Consider the following 19,975-nt stretch of genomic DNA (forward strand, 5'->3'; position numbering starts at 1 on the left):
CCTTTTGTCATCACCGACCAGCCGACTGACTGACTGACAGAAAAAAATAATGACAATGCTTGAAATTAAAATGTTTTTTTTTAATTTTTCTTTTATTTACGTAGTACTGCAGCCAAATTTGGGAACCCAACTACAAAAACCGAGCTAACTGAGCCCAACCCACCTCTGGCCATCTAACCTTTACGATCCTAACTCCTATTTCAGCTGTAAAATTATATTTGGAAACCGAGGAACAAAAGGAAAAATACCGCAAGTGCTGGAAATCTGAAAAACAGAAAATGGTGGGAAATCGCTCAGCGGGTCAGGCAGCATCTGTGGAGCGAGAGAGAGAGAGAAACAGTTAACGTTTCAGGTCGATGACCCTTTGTCAGAACTGGAACATGTGAAAGGTCATCGAGCTGAAACTTTAACTCTGTTTCTCTCTCCACAGATGCTGCCTGGCCCGCTGAGCGATTTCCCAACGTTTTCTGATTTTATTTCAAAACCTAGGCCATTTCTAGCAGCGCCGCCCCCCCCCCCCTTGTGTTAGTGTGTGTGTCAGTGTGGGGGTTCGAACTCCCATCAACTACCTCCACGTTTTACCAAAAGCACAACTTTGTTCCCTTTTTTGTTGGAGCCTGGAGATTTTTATTTACGAGAAATGATCGCAAAAAAATAAAAATCCACCCCGTTGACTCGTCCAGAGGCTGAAGCAGCAGCATAGAATGACAGGTGGACATTACCGGCTGCTGAAGGAATGGATTCCGCGCTGACTAAAATTGCCGGCCACGGGCGCTAACGCTTCCTGATCCCATCCCGCGACAAATACCGGCTCCTCGTTGCTGCTGCGGTTTAAAGCTATGCCGGTGTTCCTACCCTGAATCCTGTGGTCGGTGCAGTATCTGACCAGGAGACGTGCAGCTTTGGACAGAGGTTTGATTGATTGATTGCTCTGACGTCATTCTGAATTATGCAGTGTTTCATATTTAATACTGTATGTGTCTGATTTTTTTTTTAAAACTGGATCATGTTTTATTTCCCAAGTTAAGAGTATACAATGTGCTGCTATGTGTTGGAACTTATTGTACAAACTCTATTACTGGATTACCATGTCTGTTGGAAATTTTTGTTTCATGTAAGAGTACGTCCGAGTTTTTTTTAATTATCTGGTGTCTCTGTATTACTGATGTCACTCTTTTTTGTTATAAAATAGATCAAAATCCACAGGTCTCCTGACTTTGAAGACTCTTCGAAACTGAAGCAATTTGCCATTAATATAAGATGGGTGGCACCAATGTTCCCTGTGAGCTGCACTTTGTTCTGCACGGCCTGTTTCTTTTAATGCGCGGTCCCTTTAAATTTCTGCGCGGTATTTTCACATAATGGAAAAGCTGGCGAGCGACCTTTGACGTTACAGCGCGGACCGCGCACCTTAGCGGGAGCATTGGGCGGCTAATGAATGCAACGGAATTCGGGAGAAACTTCTTCACCCAGAGAGTGGTGAGAATGTGGAACTCGCTACCACAGGGAGTGGTTGAGGCGAATCGTGTAGATGCATCAAAGGGGAAGCTAGGTAAGTACCTGAGGGAGAAAAGAATAGAAGGCTATGCTGATTGGGTTGGATGAAGTAGGGGTGAGAGGGGGCTCGTGTGGAGCATAAACACCGGCATGGACTTGTAGGGCCGAACGGCCTGTTTCTGTAAATTCTATGTAATCCACTTCCTCTTCACTAGGTGGTGCTAAATCTATGTATCATCACTTGAATGATGAGGGTTTTTTTTCAATTGAGAAACTCAAAGGCATTGCAGGAAGCAGCAAGGTTGAAAAGAGTTTTTAAACTAAAAACATCAAGTTAAATCAAGAAGTGAGGGAGGGACCAGGTGAAGCCAAACTTGGATTAAAAGCCTGAAGATTTGAGGAGGAAGGAAAGAATGACGGGGAGAAATAGCCTTTGAAAGCTTTGCGGCCTTGGGACAGAATGGGAGACGAGCGGATGAACAGGAGAGGAAAATTGACCGGAGTGCAGATCATGTATTGATAAAAGAGAGAGGTTGTGACGGAGGGGGAGTTGGTGCCTATTAGACAAGATGTTTCTTGTGTGCTGTCCAGGACCGAGAGAGTAATCTCTCCCCAGATATGGGAGCAATGTTCCAGCCTTGGATAGACTTGCTCTTACAACAACAATTTCTACTTGTATAGCACCTTCCAACGTAGAAAAATGTCCCTGTTGCTGCGGGAAGAGCAATGTTTAGTGCACGAGGAAACAGCAATTTTATCGATGGAAGTGTTCTGAGGCAATGATGTGGATCGATGAAAAAACAAGGGCGGGGATGCCAACAGTGGTTGTTGCAATTGCAAAAGACATAAATAAACGGAAGAATTGAAAGACACGAAAGATCTTTTTTTCTCACTGAAGGGCATTGAGGAGCGCAACATAATTCAGCCATAAAATAAAAACTGAAAATGCTGGCGACACTCAGCAGGTCATGCAGCATCTGTGGAGAGAGAGAAACAGAGTCAGCGTTTCAGGTCGTTGACCCTTCGTCAGAACTGGATAAAAGATGGAGGTGTAACAGGTTTTTAAGCAAGTGCAGGGGCAGGGAGGCGGGGGGGGAGGGGAGGAAAGAACAAAAGGGAAGGTCTGTGACAGGGTGGAAGGCAGGAGAGATTAAGAGACAAAGGGGATGATGGTGCATAATTCAGTCATTGCACTGCAGGAGGACAAGGTTGTGAGCATTCAGGACTCCAGGAAGTTGCTGAATATACTGTGGCATCATCAGCAGCAATGACTTGCACTAATATACTGTCTATTTATAATAAATGCAGTATCTATTTATAGTAAACACAATACTTATATTAAAAAACATGGAGTAGCTGTTTCTTATAAACACAGTGGCTCGAAATTCGTTTGCCCCTGAAAATGGGCGCGGGGATCGCGATGTGCTAGCAACCTGCGCCCATTCGGAGGTTTGCAGACAGCACGCAATCTTCGTGCCGCCTGCTTCATTTCATTGATTGAAGTGTTCATCCCAGCGCTGAACACGCTGCTGAGAGGCTGAATGCTCAGCAGAGGTTCCAAGTTCGTGCGAGGCTAGCCTGCACTGCTTAAAGGCAGGCTGCACCCCTTAAAGGGGAGGTGCATTCTGCCGGCAGCAGATCAGTGAACTGGCTGAGGAAGTTGGCGCAAAAAAATTAATTAATGATGGTGCAACAGGGGAGAGAGCGTGCATCAAGGTTCTCCGATGCAGCACTGGAGGCCTTGGTGCAAGAGGTCAATAGGAGGAGAGATGTCTTCTTTCCACAGGCGGGGCAAGAGGCCCTCCAGGCAACAGACCAAAGTGCAGTGGGAGCAGATAGCCATTGTGGTGAATGCCAGTAGTGTAGCCCTGATGACTTGGATGCTGTGCAGGAAGAAGCTTAAAGACCTCACATGAGTGGTCAAGGTCAGTGAATGCCATAGCCCACAAACTGCACCACCAGCCTCACACACTGCTCAATGCACCACACACCCCATCACTCACCTACCAACAATCTCTTACCAATCACAACTCCTACCTCACATTCACATGCTCCATCTCACCCTCAGACAATTACCACTGCTGCAAGCCTCACACCCACCTCTCACAGCTTGCGCACACTCAGCTTTTCAACCACGACAAGCACATCACCCAAACGTGTTACACCACACTCACTGACACACTTCTCTTTCTCTTGCAGGAAAAGGTGGCGCATAACCGGTGTCAGCAGAACCTAACCGGCGGGGGACAGGCTTGCCTGCATCACATCACCCCGATGGAGGAGACAGTGCTGGCCATTCTTGGGAGGGGCATCGCAAAGCCTGTGGCCAGCGGCGGGGCTGAAAGAGTACAAGATGCTAGTATCCTCATACGTTATCCTCCTTCTGATATCCCACTTCCCCCTCAGCCCACAATCTCTTCTGTTTACAAGCTGCACACGGTGTAAGCATGCACATCTTGCTTTCCCTCCTTCCCTCACCACAATCCTACCCTTGTGCCTTTCTCATTTCAGATACCCAAGAAATCCAACCGGCCCAGCCAGTGGTTGTACAAGAAGAGGGAGAGGAGAGTGATGAAGAAGAAGAAACGGTGGCATAGTGGTTAGCACTGTTGCCTCACAGCACCAGGGACCCGGGTTCAAATCCGGCCTCGGGTGACTGTCTGTGTGGAGTTTGCACATTCTCCCCGTGTTTGCGTGGGTTTCCTCCGGGTGCTCCGGTTTCCTCCCACAGTTCAAAGATGTGCGGGTTAGGTTGATTGGCCATGATAAAAATTGGCCCTTAGTGTTAGGGGGGATTAAATACGTGGGTTTACGGGGTTACGGGGATAGGGCTTGGGTGGGATGGCTGTCGGTGTAGGGACCGGGTGCTAGGGTTTGGATGATCAGCCATGATCTCATTGAATGGCGGAGCAGGCTCGAAGGGCCGAATGGCCTACTCCTGCTCCTATCTTCTATGTTTCTATGTACCATCACTCGATCTGACAGTGGCAGCCGTCAGCTCAGATACTGGCACTGCGTGGAGTTTAGAGGCTAGCTTAGAGGCGGGATCTGCATGGGGTGAGTCACTGGGCACGAGTGGCCTGCAGCCAGGGCAGGGGGAAAGGGTAGCGAAGGTGCCAGCTCCCCGGAGGGTGAGGTCCAACACGAGTTCTGCTGCAGAGGAGTCAGATGAGGACTTCGATGGGCGTCCTACAGAAGAAGGCTCATGGGTATTGACATTAATCAGTCATTCGTGAAAGAAAGACTTATGAAATAATACTGAGCAGCCTACGGGTGGCGCTGTCCAGGGAGAGTACAAATACTCGGGCATGGGCCCAGTTTGCGCAGGACATTCTTAACAGGAACTAGTGAAGGACACAACTAGACCTCCATGTTGTAAAAGAGTTGATTAAAGCTTTGTTTAACGCTTAGACCAAGTGCCTAGTAGTTTTCTTACGTCAGGTATGCTTGGTGCATCGGCAGAAAGCCTGAGTGCAATGTCAAGGAACACGGAAGAGTCCAGCACCAACCTTGCACAGGGCTTTGGGCAGAGCTTGGAGCCCATGATTTCCAGCGTGGAAGAGATGGGCAGATCCATTAGCGCACTTGTGGACCCAACCATCTGGGCTTCCATTGCAGCACAAGCCATCCAACGTCTGGGTGCTGCAGTGCAAGCTCAGACTGCTCTCATGCAGGCTCAGTTTGCTGCCATGGTAGCTGGGGTTACCAGTGTGGAAAGGGGCTTGCAGGGTGTCACAGCAGTCCAGCAGTCGGTCCTCCAACAGATGGCTGGTTAGGAATGCTGAGGCGCTGTCCTCTCTCCAACCACTGCCACTCTGCCGGTGCCCTTGCTGTTGCCTGTCAGCCAATTAGCGCAGACTGCTGCCGCCCATGCCGAGGTGGTGCAGTTCGCAGCCAGGCCTTCTAGGTCCAGAGGTGCTCGAGGTCCTCCTGCAAGGCCATCTGCAGACTCCCCCACTGAAAGTCAGCAGCCTTCCACCAGCCGTGCTGCAGCCACTGGGGTAGCACCTCGTAGGAGCACTAGGACAGGCAAAGGCACACCGAAGACCGGCACTAAGGGAATTCACAAGAGTGATTAGTTGACTTTGTTAGGTTATATTGGATGGATTGATGGATAAAGTTGGATTGGAATGTTTCTTTTGTGGTGGCTTTTATTTCAGCATTGTGGCCAAGAGGACGCTGTGATGGTCAGTAACAAAGGGAAGCTAAGGTGTTGGACTATTGAATGGGGAATTGGAGTTGCGTTTACTCATACCGCAGTTGGATGAGTTGATCAAGGACAGTCCGGGCAGAAAGGGACTGTCTGGGTTGCCTCCGCTTTCTTCTCTTCTGCTTCCTCCTCCTCCTCTTCCTCCTCCTCAGCTGGTCGCCGTATGCCTGGTGGCAAGGGCTGTGCCCTCATGATGGCGAGGTTGTGGAGCATGCAGCAGACCACGACAAATCTCGAGACGCGCTCTGGTGAGTACTGCAGGGTTCCTCCAGAGTGGTCCAGGCAGCAGAACTGTTGCTTAATGATGGTTTGCTCTATCAGATTCCGTGTGGCAGCATGGCTCTCATTGTATGCATGTTGCCACATGTGGTTGGGTTGCAATGGAAAGCTAAAGTGATCCTTCAGGACTCCGTTCAGGGGAAGAAGAAGCACAGTCAATCACCTTGAAAGATCGATGGCTCTGGGTAAGCGAAGGCGGCAGATGTAATCAGTGCTATTTTAGTGGCAGGCTGCATTGGAGAAGCCTTTGCACCAGTTCTCAAATGGTGACAAGTTGGTCTGGGTACCTGACGATGACGGTGGGGTCCTTCCCTCGTTTCCTACCCTTGGTGTAGTAAACTGATTCAGTCGCACCCTCTCAGGTCGACTGCAGTAAAGTACTGCGTTGAGCTTCTGTTTGACCCAACTGTACTCACACAGCTGTCAAGGCTTATGAGTATCATGGACTTTCTAACATTGCAAAATGGCAGGACTGTTTTTTGGTATTATCTTTTGCAACACTTCTACAGTATTTCTCATTTCAACTAACGTAATGTTCCATCAGTTCCACCACATCAGTCAAATCCATCTGTGTCACTTTGATAGGTGATGCACTTCAGCTGAGGCCTGGAGCTCGCGCCGAGGAAAAATCATTTGGAGCAATAAATAAATGTCGTTGATAGAAAATTGAATCAACATTTCCTTGTTTAGCAGCCACGTTGTAATGACAGAACCAGGAGTCTTATTACACCCCTTGCTTGGTGTGAGCATGGTGCTAATTAGCCCCACGCACGCTGTGCTTGAGGTAACAGGGGGAAAAGCAAATCGACATCTAAAGACGGAACGGTCGTAAATAATCTGTTACGGTATTGGCATGGCCGGCATTTTCTGATTGCAATGTTCACGTATCTTTGTTTAATGTTTCTATATGAATTATGACTTTGATTAAAGCAAATGTTACGGGAAATGTGCTTCACACAAAGATTAAATAGTACTATAACTACAGTGTGTAATATCAGTGTGGTACTCTTTGTTTTTTTTTTGAATTCTCAAAAGGATACACTCACATTAAATTTTATGAAGCCACTGTACAATTTGATTGCGGGGTGTGGGGGGAGTACATTGGCACATCCTGTCTCCTTGACATGAATGTACTTGCTTTGGGAATAATGCAGCTCAGGGCGGATCTCATTTGCCCGTTTACATCGAGACGGGCAGTTCGGCGAGAAAATCCTACACTCGTAAGAATGGGCCGAGATCCTTCGTAATGGGTCTCTATCCCATCTTCTGCCCTTCACCCACCAGAATACCACCTGGAAATCAGCTGGGAAACTTCCCTCCTCTCTCCTGTAAGCAATTCACTGCAATAAATGATCAGGCCTAATTTAATTCCAGGGAATGAGTGCATCACTGAGCAGTGAAATTACCAAGCATATTTCTGGAAAGAGATAGATAATCATTTGTTTAGCACAATTTCCTTGGGGTATCTCGCAAAACAACAACTTACATTTATATAGCATAGTTAATGTAGCAAAACATCCCAAGGCGCTTCACTAGACCGATAGCAATAAAAACATTTTTGACACCGGGTCACATAAGGAGATATCAGGGCAGGTGACCAAAAGCTTGGTCAACGAGGTAGGTTTTAAGGAGCGTCTTGAAGGAGGAGAGAGAAGTCGAGAGGCGAAGAGATTTAGGGAGGGTGATTCCAGAGCTTAGGGTCCAGGCAGCTGAAAGCACGGCTGTCATTGGTGGAGTGATTGAAATCGGGGACGCGCAAGAGGCAAGAATTGGAGGAGTGCAGAGATCTCACAGGCTTGTAGGGCTGGAGGTGTTAGTCTTAGTAATAAGCAAAAATATGTATTTAATATTGAAGTCATGTTCTTTGAATCAGAAACTAATGTTCGGCTAGATTTTGATGTGCTGTTGGATTCTTTACACTTTTAACTTTTGGTGGATAGAAACATTGTGTTTCAGTTCTGTTCTGTCTGAATCAGAATGTTGTAGGTTCAAGACCCACACCGGAAGGTGAGTAAACAATCTAGGCTGACATTTCAGTGCAGTGTTGAGGGGTGCTGCATTGTCAGAGGTGCCATCCTTCAGTTGCAATGTCAAACCATAGGAACAGGAGCAGGCCATTCGGCCCCTCGAGCCTCTTCCGCCATTCAATGAGGTCATGGCTGATCTGTATCCTAGCTCGGTCCACCCGCCAAAACCGTAGGCCCATCTGCTTGTTTGAGGTCATTAAAAATCCCATTGCACTTTTCAAATTAGAGCATTGGGCTGTCCTGGCCAACAGTCCTCCCGCAACCGTTTTTGGGATCCCACTTACATGCAAGACGGCTGCTGTGTTTACCTAGAAAACAACAGCCACTGCCCTTCAAAATGATTAACTGTACTTGAAGTGTTTTGGGATGGTTTTCAGAAATATGCTCGGGCCCTTTTATTGAGGTTACATTAACGTATATTTATATACTGGGAAAAGATTTCAACATCTGTCCCAATACTAAAGGGCTAAAATAGTTAAATTATGAGGACAGGTTGCATAGACTAGGCTCGCAGTCCCTTGAGTATGGAAGATTAAGGGATGATCTAATTGAGGTGTTTAAGATGATTAAAGGATTTGATAGGGTAGATAGGGAGAAACAAGGGCAGACGTCGATGACGAAGTCCAACACCGCCTTCAGTGTGCCAGTGCAGCCTTCGGTCGCCTGAGGAAGAGAGTGTTTTAAGACCAGGACCTCAAACCCGGCACTAAGCTCATGGTCTACAGAGCAGCAGTGATACCCGCCCTGCTGTATGCCTCAGAGACATGGACCATGTACAGCAGGAACCTCAAAGCACTGGAGAGGTACCACCAACGCTGCCTCCGCAAGATCCTGCAAATCCATTGGCAGGATAGGTGCACAAACATCAGTGTTCTCGCTCAGGCCAACATCCCCAGCATCAAAGCTTTGGCCACGCTCGATCAGCTCCGATGAACAGGTCACATCACCTGTATGCCCGATACGAGACTCCCAAAACAAGCGCTCTACTCGGAGCTCCGACACGGCAAGAGAGCCCGAGGTGGGCAGAGGAAATACTTCAAGGACACCCTCAAAGCCTCCTTGAAAAAGTGCAACATCCCCACCCCCAGGAATCCCTGGCCCAAGACTGCACAAAGTGGAGGAGAAGCATCCGGGAAGGCGCCGAACACCTCGAGTCTCTTCGCCGGGAGCAAGCAGAAGCCAAGCGCAAGGAGCGCACGTCAACCCAAGAACCCCACCCACCCGTCCCTTCAACCACCGTCTGCCCCACCTGTGACAGAGACTGCAGGTCCCGCATTGGACTCATCAGTCACCTGAGAACTCATTTTTAACGTGGAAGCAAGTCATCCTCGGTTCCGAGGGACTGCCTAAGAAGATTTCCTTTGGTGGGGGGAGTCCAGAACAAAGGGGCATAACCTTAAATTTAGAGTTAGGCCACTCAGGGGTGATGTCAGGAAGCACTTCTTCACACAAAGAGCAGTGGAAATCTGGAACTCTTCCCCAAAAAACTGTTGAGGCTGGAGGTGAATTGAAAATGTCAAAACTGAGATTGATAGATTTTTGTTCGGCATGATATTAAGGGTTACAGAACCAAGGCAGGTCGATGGAATTAAGATTAACACTGGATCCTCCATGACATAATTAACAGCAACAATATTTGGCAACAAGGCATCTGACAACCCCATCCGCCGCTGCATTTGTTTCTTGCTGTCTGCCTGCAGACCGATTCAGTCCCTGTAGAACTGAGAGTATAAACTCACTCTCCTGCTCAGCTTGCTGTGCATCTGTAAAACAACACAACAGCACCGGCCTGCGGTCAGCACAGCTGTGGGGAGCCGGTTACTGGAAAATAACGGCAAAAACCGAGCTGAGCCACAACTTAACTCTTGGGTCAGCTCCAACGTGGGATGCACAGTAAGAACTGAGAGCGTCACAATAGCGCAAGATAGAAGAAGACCTTGCATTTGCACAGTGTCTTGTCATGTCCTCAGGATCTCCCAAAATGCTTCACGGCTGATGAATTACTTTTGAAGTGTAGTCCCTGTTGTTATTGAGGGAAATGCAGCAGCCAATATTGCGCACAGTATAGGGTGACCAACCCTCCTGGATTGCCCTGGAGTCTTCGGGAATTGTGAGGACACTGCTGTGAGCAACCTGGGAGAAAAATCAAAGGGCTGTTCAAAAAAATGCTATGTTTTTTTCTCATTTTCTTTGAATACTTTTGTTTATTGGTTATAAAGATATTGGAAATGGAGGGGGGTGGGGGGGGCGGTGGGGAAGAAAAGGCTGTTTGACCGAGCAGGGCCATTGGAGGCGGCAGGTCATGTGATGAAGCCTCCAGAAATACGCCCAACCGCAACCCGAACACAGTACAGTCCCACAAAGAGCAGTAAGATGAACGACCAGCTTTACCGTTGTGTTGACAGTGTTGCTTCAGATGAAGAAAGCCCTTTGGACAATTCGATCTCATCCTCCCAGAACATCAACCCTGCTGTCTTCCCATTATAACACTCATTGATTTCTCAGATGATTCCACTAATCTGGCCACAAACCACCCTTTGCTGACAACTTGGTGCCACTTGGACCATCACAGAAGCCAGTCTTCAGCCAATTCGATTCACTCCACATGATATCAAGAAACGGTTGAGCGCACTGGATACAGCAAAGGCTATGGGCCCCGACAACATCCCGGTTGTCGTGCTGAAGACTTGTGCTCCAGAACTAGCCGCGCCTCTAGCCAAGCTATTCCAGTACAGCTATAACACTGGCACCTATCCGACAATGTGGAAAACTGCCCAGGTATGTCCTGTCCACAAAAAGCAGGACAAATCCAATCCGGCCAATTACCGCCCCATCAATCTAATCTCAATCATCAGCAAAGTGATGGAAGGTATCGTCGAAGGTGCTGTCAAGCAGCACTTACTCACCAATAACCTGCTCACTGATGCCCAGTTTGGGTTCCGCCAGGACCACTCAACTCCAAACCTCATTACAGCCTTGGTCTAAACATGGACAAAAGTGCTGAATTCCAGAGGGGGGATGAGGTGAGAGTGACTGCCCTTGACATCAAGGCAGCATTTGACCAAGTTTGGCATCAAGGAGCCCTAGTAAAACTGAAGTCAATGGGAATCAGGGGGAAAACTCTCCACTGGCTGGAGTCACACCTAGCACAAAGGAAGATGGTTGTGTTTTTTTTAATGTATTCATGGGATGTGGATGTTGCTGGCAAGGCCAGCATTTATTGCCCATCCTTTAATTGCCTTCTTGAATACAACTGAGTGACTCGCTAGGCCATTTCAGAGGGCAGTTAAGAGTCAATCACATTGCTGTGGGTCTGGAGTCACAAATAGGACAGCAGATTTCCTTTCCTAAAGGACATTAATGAACCAGATGGGTTTTTACAACAATCCAGTAGTTACATGGTCACCATTACTAATATTAGGTTTATTTAATTAATTGAATTTAAATTCCCCAGCTGCCATGGTGGGATTTGAACTCATGACTCTGGATCATTAGTCCAAGGCCTCTGGATTACTAGTCCAGTAACATAACTACTCTGCTACCGTACTCCTGGTTGGAGGTCAATCATCACAGCCCCAGGACATCACTGCAGGAGTTCCTCAGGGCAGTGTCCTAGGCCCAACCATCATAAAGTCAGAAGTGGGGATGTTCGCTGATGACTGCACAGTGTTCAGTGCCATTCCCAACTCCTCTGATAATGAAGCAGTCCATGCCCGCATGCAGCAAGACCTGGACAACATTCAGCATAGGCTGATAAGTGGCAGGTAACATTCATAGGATATATACGGCACAGAAACAGACCATTCAGCTCAACCAGTCCATGCCGGTGTTTATGAACTACTTGAGCCTTCTCCCGTCTTTCCTCATCTAACTCTATCAGCATAACCCTTTATTCCCTTCTCCCTCATATGCTTTTCAAGCCTCCCCTTAAATGCATCTATACTATTTGCCTCAACTACTCCCTATGGTAGCGAATTAATTCACCTACATAGTGAGGGAGAATTCCTCCTGAGTGATGCTGGTCTGCAGAGAATCTACAACACTAGTGAAAATTTCAGTGTCAAACCAGTCAGTTTCTGCTTCACAGTTCTTGTCAATGCCTGGGCAGCCCACCAATACCATCCTGGGGAAAATCTACCCCCAATGTCTTTCCACATCTTAATTTAAGTTCTTTTGTTCCAACCTAAAAAAATCAAATGAGTTGAATTTTTGTAAGCAAACAGGGTCAGAGAGGAATTTTCCAGATTTTTTTCCCTTAATTGGCCTTGGTTGTTATCCAATATTTCACCTTGCCCTGGAGATGACCTGGGTCCAGGTGGATAGAGAGTCACGCCACACAAGTGCCAGGCAATGACTATCTCCAACAAGCGAGCGTCTAACCACCTTGACATTCAATGGCATTACCATCGCCAAATTCCCCACCATCAACATCCTGGGGGTCACCATTGGCCAGAAACTTAACTGGACCAGCCACATAAATACAGTGGCAACAACAGCAGGTCAGAGGCTGGGTATTCTGTGGCGAGTGTCTCACCTCCTGACTCCCCAAAGCCTTTCCACAAACGAATAAAAAAAATACAAGGCACAAGTCAGGCGTGTGATGGAATACTCTCCACTTGCCTGGATGAGTGCAGCTCCAACAACACTCAAGAAGCTTGACACCATCCAGGACAAAGCAGCCCGCTTGATTGGCACCCCATTCACCACCTTAAACATTCACTCCCCCCACCACCGGCGTACCGTGGCTGCAGTGTGTACCATCTACAAGATGCACTGCAGCAACTCGCCAAGGCTTCTTCGGCAGCACCTCCCAAACCCACGACCTCTACCACTTAGAAGGACAAGGGCAGCAGGTGCATAGGAATGCCACCACCTCCAAGTTCCCCTCCAAGTCACACACCATCCTGACTTGGAAGTATATTGCCATTTCTTCATCGTCGCTGGGTCAAAATCCTGGAACAACCTCCCGAACTGCACTGTGGGAGTACTTTCACCACACGGACTGCAGCAGTTCAAGAAGGCGGCTCACCACCACCTTCTCAAGGGCAACTAGGGATGGGCAATAAATGCTGACCTTGCCAGCGACGCCCACATCCCATGAACAAATAAAAAAAAGGAAAATACTACAGAGCCTTATGGGAAAGGGGGGGTGGGGGGGAGAGTGGGACTAATTGGAAAGCTCTTTCAGAGAGCCGGCACAGGCACAATGGGCCAAATTGTCTCTTTCTGTGCTGTAAGATTCTATAATTCTAATGGCCGTATCTTTCCTACTTTTGTTCATAGCTGTGTTTGCTGGTAACGAGCTGCTGACTAGTTTATAGAAGGACATTGTCATTAGCTCACCCGAAAACTGAAAGTTTCCCCACACAGTGTCGCTAATCACTGCATTTGTTTATAGTCACAAAAAAAAGACCTGCCTTTATACAGCACCTTTCACAACCTCAGGATGTTGCAAAGCACTTTACAGTCAATGAAGTACTTTTTAGATGTGTAATCACTGTAATGTGGCAGCCAATTTACACACAGCAAGCTCCCACAAGCTGCAATGTGATAATGACCAGATAATCTGTATCTTGAGTGATAACTATCAGCCAGGATCACCAGGGAGAACTCCCCTGCTTTTCTTTGAAATAGCACCGTGGGGATGTTTTATATCCACCTGAGAGGTTTAACACCTCATCTGAAAGTGCAGCACTCCCTCAGTACCACACTGAAGTGTCAGCGTAGACTTTGTGCTCAAGTTGCTGGAGTGGGGCTTGACCCCACAACCTTCAATAATCCAAGAGGTGAAGGTGCTACCCACTGAGCCACGGCTGACAAGCCGATAAATCAAATGCCAGTCTAATAAACACACACTAAAAGAAGATTCAGCATGTTTCATAACAGAATCAGCCATTTTTTCAGCGTGTAGCGCTGTACAGATTGGTTGAATGCCAGCTGGTCACACACTCCGCCATTTCATTTTTAAACACAGCCTCAAATGCAGAATTTGATCACCTCCCTTGCCTGTTGCAAGAATAGAAAAGGTCCTCCGTCACTGATTATAACAATATCAATTAGCAACACGTAGCAAACGAACAGTCTTCAGTAAAGTCCTCCAGTGGCTAAAGGTTTGTATCCAACCGTTCATTATGTTCGAACAGTTCTATTTCTCAATATGTGTGATAGTTGAACATTGCAATTGTCATTGAAGTATAACACAGGCATGATGGGCCGAATGGCCTCCTTCGGTGCTGCGTCGTTCTATGATTAATTGAAGACTAACCTATGAGGATCTGTGAGGATTCTTCATGAATAAAGCAACTGAATTTACAAAACCCTTTATGACTGGCGCACAGCTGTCGCCCATGAACCATTGCCAGGTTTGTCCCCTCACATACAAAAAGAAAATACTGCAGATGCTGGAAATCTGAAATAAAAACAGAAAATGCTAGAGATACTCAGCAGGTCAGGCAGCATCTGTGAAGAGAGAAACAGAGTTAACGTTTCAGATCGATGACCTTTCTGACGAAAGGTCATCGACCTGAAACAATGGCCCAGAAATTTGGGTCGGAGGTTTCCCGCGGATGCAAGCCTCCAATCTGCACTTACCTTGCGCGCCGGCCGTTGAGCTGTGGGTCCCCGTGGAATTGCGATCCTGGGCCTCCTCCAACTGCCGGCGCGCAGTGCTTGCATATCCCAGGGGCGCAGTTAGTTCGATGCGCCCTCTGGGATCACGTGGGCCATGGAGAGCCAATGGTAGCAGGGAATGCTTCGTTCATAAAACCTATAAATACTATAAGCCCCAAAACATCACTAAATCCTCAAATAAATTTTAAAAAACATCACATTTTAAAAATAAACTATAAATTACATGAAATAACTATTTTAAACAATAATTTAAATTTTTGAAACAAATAATTTTATTTTCTAACAGGGCTAAAAATAAACTTACCTTTCTTTAAAGTATTTAAAAATAATAAACCTGTGGAAGAAATGTTTTAATTTTAATTAATTCACCACTTATCTTGTAAAAAGCAGGCCTTGCGACTGCTTTTTAAATGTCTAACTTCTGGAGACTTACCCTCCCGGGAAAACCTGCAAAAGAAACGTAAGTTCGATGCGCACACGCTACCTCTCCGGTGCACGCGTTCGACCTCTCAACCCCTTCTTTCAGGGGAACGGAAGTGCCGGTTTCCCGCGCATGCGCAATGCATGCACGAAACCGGCACTTCCATTGGGCTTACGGGTGAGTACCCCGTGCGTACTCACCCGTGGGGACCCGAATTTCTGGGCCGCTAACTCTGTTTCTCTCTTCACAGATGCTGCCTGACCTGCTGAGTATCTCCAGCATTTTCTGTTTTTATTTTGTCCCCTCACATGCCCGCTAAATGCTGTCTTGCTCGGCACTCCATTCTACGTTTATCGTATTCCAATTCTTCAGTGGGGGGGGAGGAAATTCAATGCAGCCCATCGACGCTGGCATTTCAACCCCTTTCTATCTCATTAGGCCTCTCGCCAAACTCCCTGGTCTGTCACCTGAAGGGGGAAAGAAAAGAAATCAGTGCACGTAAATGTCACAAGAATGTTAACAAGAACAGGAGAGGAATATGCAATGAGACGTGTTGTCACCATTTGTCAGACGTTCTTTACTAATGGACGCTATTACCATATAGATGTTCCTTGTGTTAATGCAGAGTTCAACCAAATAGCACTGTCAAGTCAGGATCGGTGATCTAACTTTTACTACCTATCTTTCCGAATGATCTCGATCTGCTCCGCACACAGTGATAATGTCAGAGTGTCACAAAAGAAAATGCTTTCAAAGGGACAGTGGCTCAATTACAGCTTTTTAATCCATGTACATATAGATATAGTCTGTGATCAATCGATTAGGACTGAGATGAGGAGGAATTTCTTCACCCAGAGAGTGGTGAACCTGTGGAATTCTCTACCACAGAAGGCAGTAGAGGCCAATTCATTAAATATATTCAAGAAGGAGTTGGATATATTTCTTAAGGCTAAAGGGATCAAGGGATATGGGGAGAAAGCAGGGACAGGGTACTGAATTTGGATGATCAGCCATGATCTCATTGAATGGCGGAGCAGGCTCAAGGGGCCAAATGGCCTACTCCTGCTCCTATCTTCTATGTTTCTATGTTTCTAATTGATATAGATATAGTCTGTGATCAATCGATATAGATATAGTCTGTGATCAATCGATATAGATATAGTCTGTGATCAATCGATATAGATATAGTCTGTGATCAATCGATATAGATATAGTCTGTGATCAATCGATATAGATATAGTCTGTGATCAATCGCATCATTTTTACTAATGTCTCGAAGGCGAGAGTACTGTGGAGGATTGCAATCTCCAATGTGAACAGGTCTTTAGCTAAGGACCTCAGGTAACAGTCAATAACATTCTGTTGGATGCTGAGTAGTGTTTCCAACCCTCCTGGAGTCTCCAGGGATTGAAGATTAATCTCCAGGCCACTGCTGGGAGCAAACCCGGGAGAAAAATCACAGGGGCATTCGAAAAAATAGTGTGTATTTTTCATCTCCTGTGAAGATTTTTGTTTAGTCATCATAAAAATACCTGAGATGGGGAGAAAGGTTCTTTGAGTGACAGTCAAGGATCATCCAACCGGGTAGCAAAGCGTCTGTTCACTTTCCAATCAGCACGAGAAGGGGTGGGCACCGCGAGGATGGACGTGTCAGGTGACGAGTCCATTTGGTTACCCCACCGTGACCCTGGATACATGGGCAGGGTCAGGAGCACGGGTCAGTGATGGAGACTGATTCCCACTCCACTGCACCTACGGCGGGGGGGTGGTGGGGGGGGTGGGTGAGCGGGGGGAGTGGGATGGAGGAACTTCAGCCCTTGGGTGTCTTTGTTGTGTTGTGAACACGGCGTCCGCTTGTACTCCCATTCGAGCCATTAACCTGCGTATTGGCAAACCCACTACTCTGGTGGAAGTTTTGGTGCTTTGTTGATTTTGGTGAGGTATCATAGTGCAAGACTGTTCTCACCCTTCTTTGGTATAGAATGTATTTATTCCGAAAGAAATGGCCTTGATTTTAACTCCGGGTGGATTCCCCTGCTCAGGCCCGAGTTAAAATTACAATCGGGTCTCAATGATGTCATCGGGCCGCAACATGCATATGTAAAGAAGGACCCTGTTGGCTCCGGGCGCCTGTCTTTGCTGCCTGCTCAGGAGAGTGGGTTAAAATTGGAGATGTTGCGATCATGGCGGCTTTCGGACAGGTAAGAGCCAGGGCGATTTTAACTGCCCAGCCGCCAGGTTTCTGCTGAGCGAGTAGGGTTAAAATGATAAGAACATAAGAATTAGGAGCAGGAGTCGGCCATACGACCCCTCGAGCCTGCTCCGCCATTCAATAAGATCATGGCTGATCATCGACCTCAACGCCACATTCTTGCCCGATCCCCGTATCCCTTGATTCCCCTAGAGTCCAAAAATCTATTGATCTCAGCCTTGAATATAGTCAACGAGTGAGCATCCACAGCCCTCTGGGGCAGAGAATTCCAAAGATTCACAACCCTCTGAGTGAAGGAATTCCTCCTCATCTCAGTCTTAAATCGCCCCCAATGTGTCTAAATTTGGTAAATTAATTCACCAAAACAAACAGTGTGAAGTGCCTCTTTTAACTTTTAGTTTAGGTCTCTACGCATGTCATTCACTGCCGCCAGCAAATTTTGTCAAATTCATCAGCGCCAGTCAAGTGCTTTCTTGTCTCTGTTGAGATAGATTTGCGCAATTCCAACCAATTGCTTATAGAGCATCTGAGCTTACCACAAACAATAAGGTCGGACGTTCTGTATTGGAGTTCGCAGCCTCTCCACCCAATTGATAAACGAAGGCTTCTGTTGCCACGTAACTGTCTAAAGTACCTCAGCGCTGCACACCACTACAACAACAACTTTAATCTCTATAGCACCTTTGATGTAGGAAAATGTCCTAAGGCACTTTCACAGAAGCGTAATCTGGCACTGTTATCAACCTTTTAATCGCGGTTGTGTGAAGCTTAATGTACGCAGCCTGGCAGGCAGTGTTGCAGGACATTTTGAGCCTGTAGTAACTTGAACTGGTTGATCTGCTCTGTCGCAAGCTCTGTGATGACTCTCTGTCTGAGGAATTCCTAAACCTGAACAACTTCACAGTAAACACTTGACCAGCCTAAGACCATGGTGAGTTTTCTTCCTACTTGTTATGTCACACCAAACCACTTGGCCAATGTTTCATCGAGATTAAAATAAAAGAATCGGGAGGGGTAAAGAAAGGCTGAACTAAATCTGTCCAGGGAGATGTCACATACATCAACAGTCATTTGAGGGGGAGCCAGATGAGTACCTGAGGTAGAAAGGAATGGAAGGATCTGCTGAGAGGGTGAGATGAAGAGGGGTGGGAGGAGGCTCGTGTGGAGCATAAACACCGGCACAGACCTGTTGGGCTGAATGGCCTGTTTCTGTGCTGTAAATACTATGTCACGTAGTTCTATGTAACAGTCAAATGACTACATGGAAAAGCAGTCAATAGGAGCCCATTATGATGGCAGGTGTTGCATACGCTGCAGTATGCAGCTTTAAAAGGGAACGGTAGCCTAATGGTACTCTTTTTTTTTGTTTGGACCCAAAAAAACCCCAATTGGACTGTAAATAAACAAAAGTTCAACTAAAACTTAACAAATCAAATTAAAATTTGGTTTTCCGGGTTGATAATGCACTCCAGTCCCCGCGGCGCCCACCGGTCGCGGAAATACTCAAGCGCGTCGGTGGAGGTAGCCTAATGGTAATGTTACTGGACTCGTAATCCAGAGGCCTAGACTAATGATCCGGAGACAAGACAATAAATCTGGAATAAAAAAACTAGTATCAGTAATGGTGACCATGAAACGACCGGATTCTCGTAAAAACCCATCTGGTTCACGAATGTCCTTTAGGGAAGGAAATCTGCCGCCCTTACCCGGTCTGGCCTATATGTGACTCCAGACTCACAGCAATGTTGTTGACTCTTAACTGCCCTCTGAAATGGCCTAGCAAGCCACCCAGTTGTCAAGAAGGCGGCTCACCACCACCTTCTCGAGGGAAATGAGGGATGGGCAATAAATGCCGGCCTTGTCAGTGACGCCCACATCCCGTGAATGAATTTTAAAAATCTTGTGCATCCCTGATTTTAATCGCTCCACCATTGGCAGCCGTGTCTTCAACTGCCTGGCCCCTAAGCTCTGGAATTCCCTCCCTAAATCTTTCCGCCTCTCTACCTCCCTTTCCTCCTTTACGACACTCCTTAAAACCTACCTCTTTGACCAGGCTTTTAGTCACCTGTCTCTAATATCTCCTTACGTGGTTCGGTGTCAAGTTCTGTTTGATAATCGCTCCTGTGAAGCACCCTGGGACGTTTTAGAGGTGCTATATAAATGCAAGTTGCTGTTGTTAAATGGCTGGATAGAAGCAATCCGTGTCTGGAGATCTTTAACTGAAGTTCGCTGAGAGACAATCGCTCTTTTCCAGTTCTGCAAGATGAAATAATTTCAGTCGACTGTGTCTGAAGATGTTGCAGCAACAAAGGACTGGAAATGTGCCCCTTTATCTCCTGTTTACACAATTCTCTTTTCTCCAGATAACGCAAGCCTCATGCTTTCCCCACCAAAGCTACATTATTTATGCTGTCCTTTGTATTTTACTGCATTTTAATTTTTGCATTGGGAAAGAGAGGGGGGGGTGGGGTCAATTTCTATTTCATGCTCCACAGAAGGGAAGCCAGCTGTTAAATCTGGACTGTGTTCGTGCCAGGACTGAATTGCGGTTCTGTTCTGACAAGCCCGGTTCTGTTCTGATCCAGCGCTGCTGGGCTGATTAAAGTCAGATTAGTTATCCGTCTCCCTCCATGCAGACTGGCAACTTGGCATCTTATTGTGGTGTCACGGCCTCTGTTTACTTTGGACCCAGAGAAGGT

This window comes from Somniosus microcephalus, chromosome 8 (genome assembly GCF_052327205.1).
Source record: "Somniosus microcephalus isolate GS21.2 chromosome 8, FLI_Smic_1.0, whole genome shotgun sequence".
NCBI classification, from domain to species: Eukaryota; Metazoa; Chordata; class Chondrichthyes; order Squaliformes; family Somniosidae; genus Somniosus; species Somniosus microcephalus.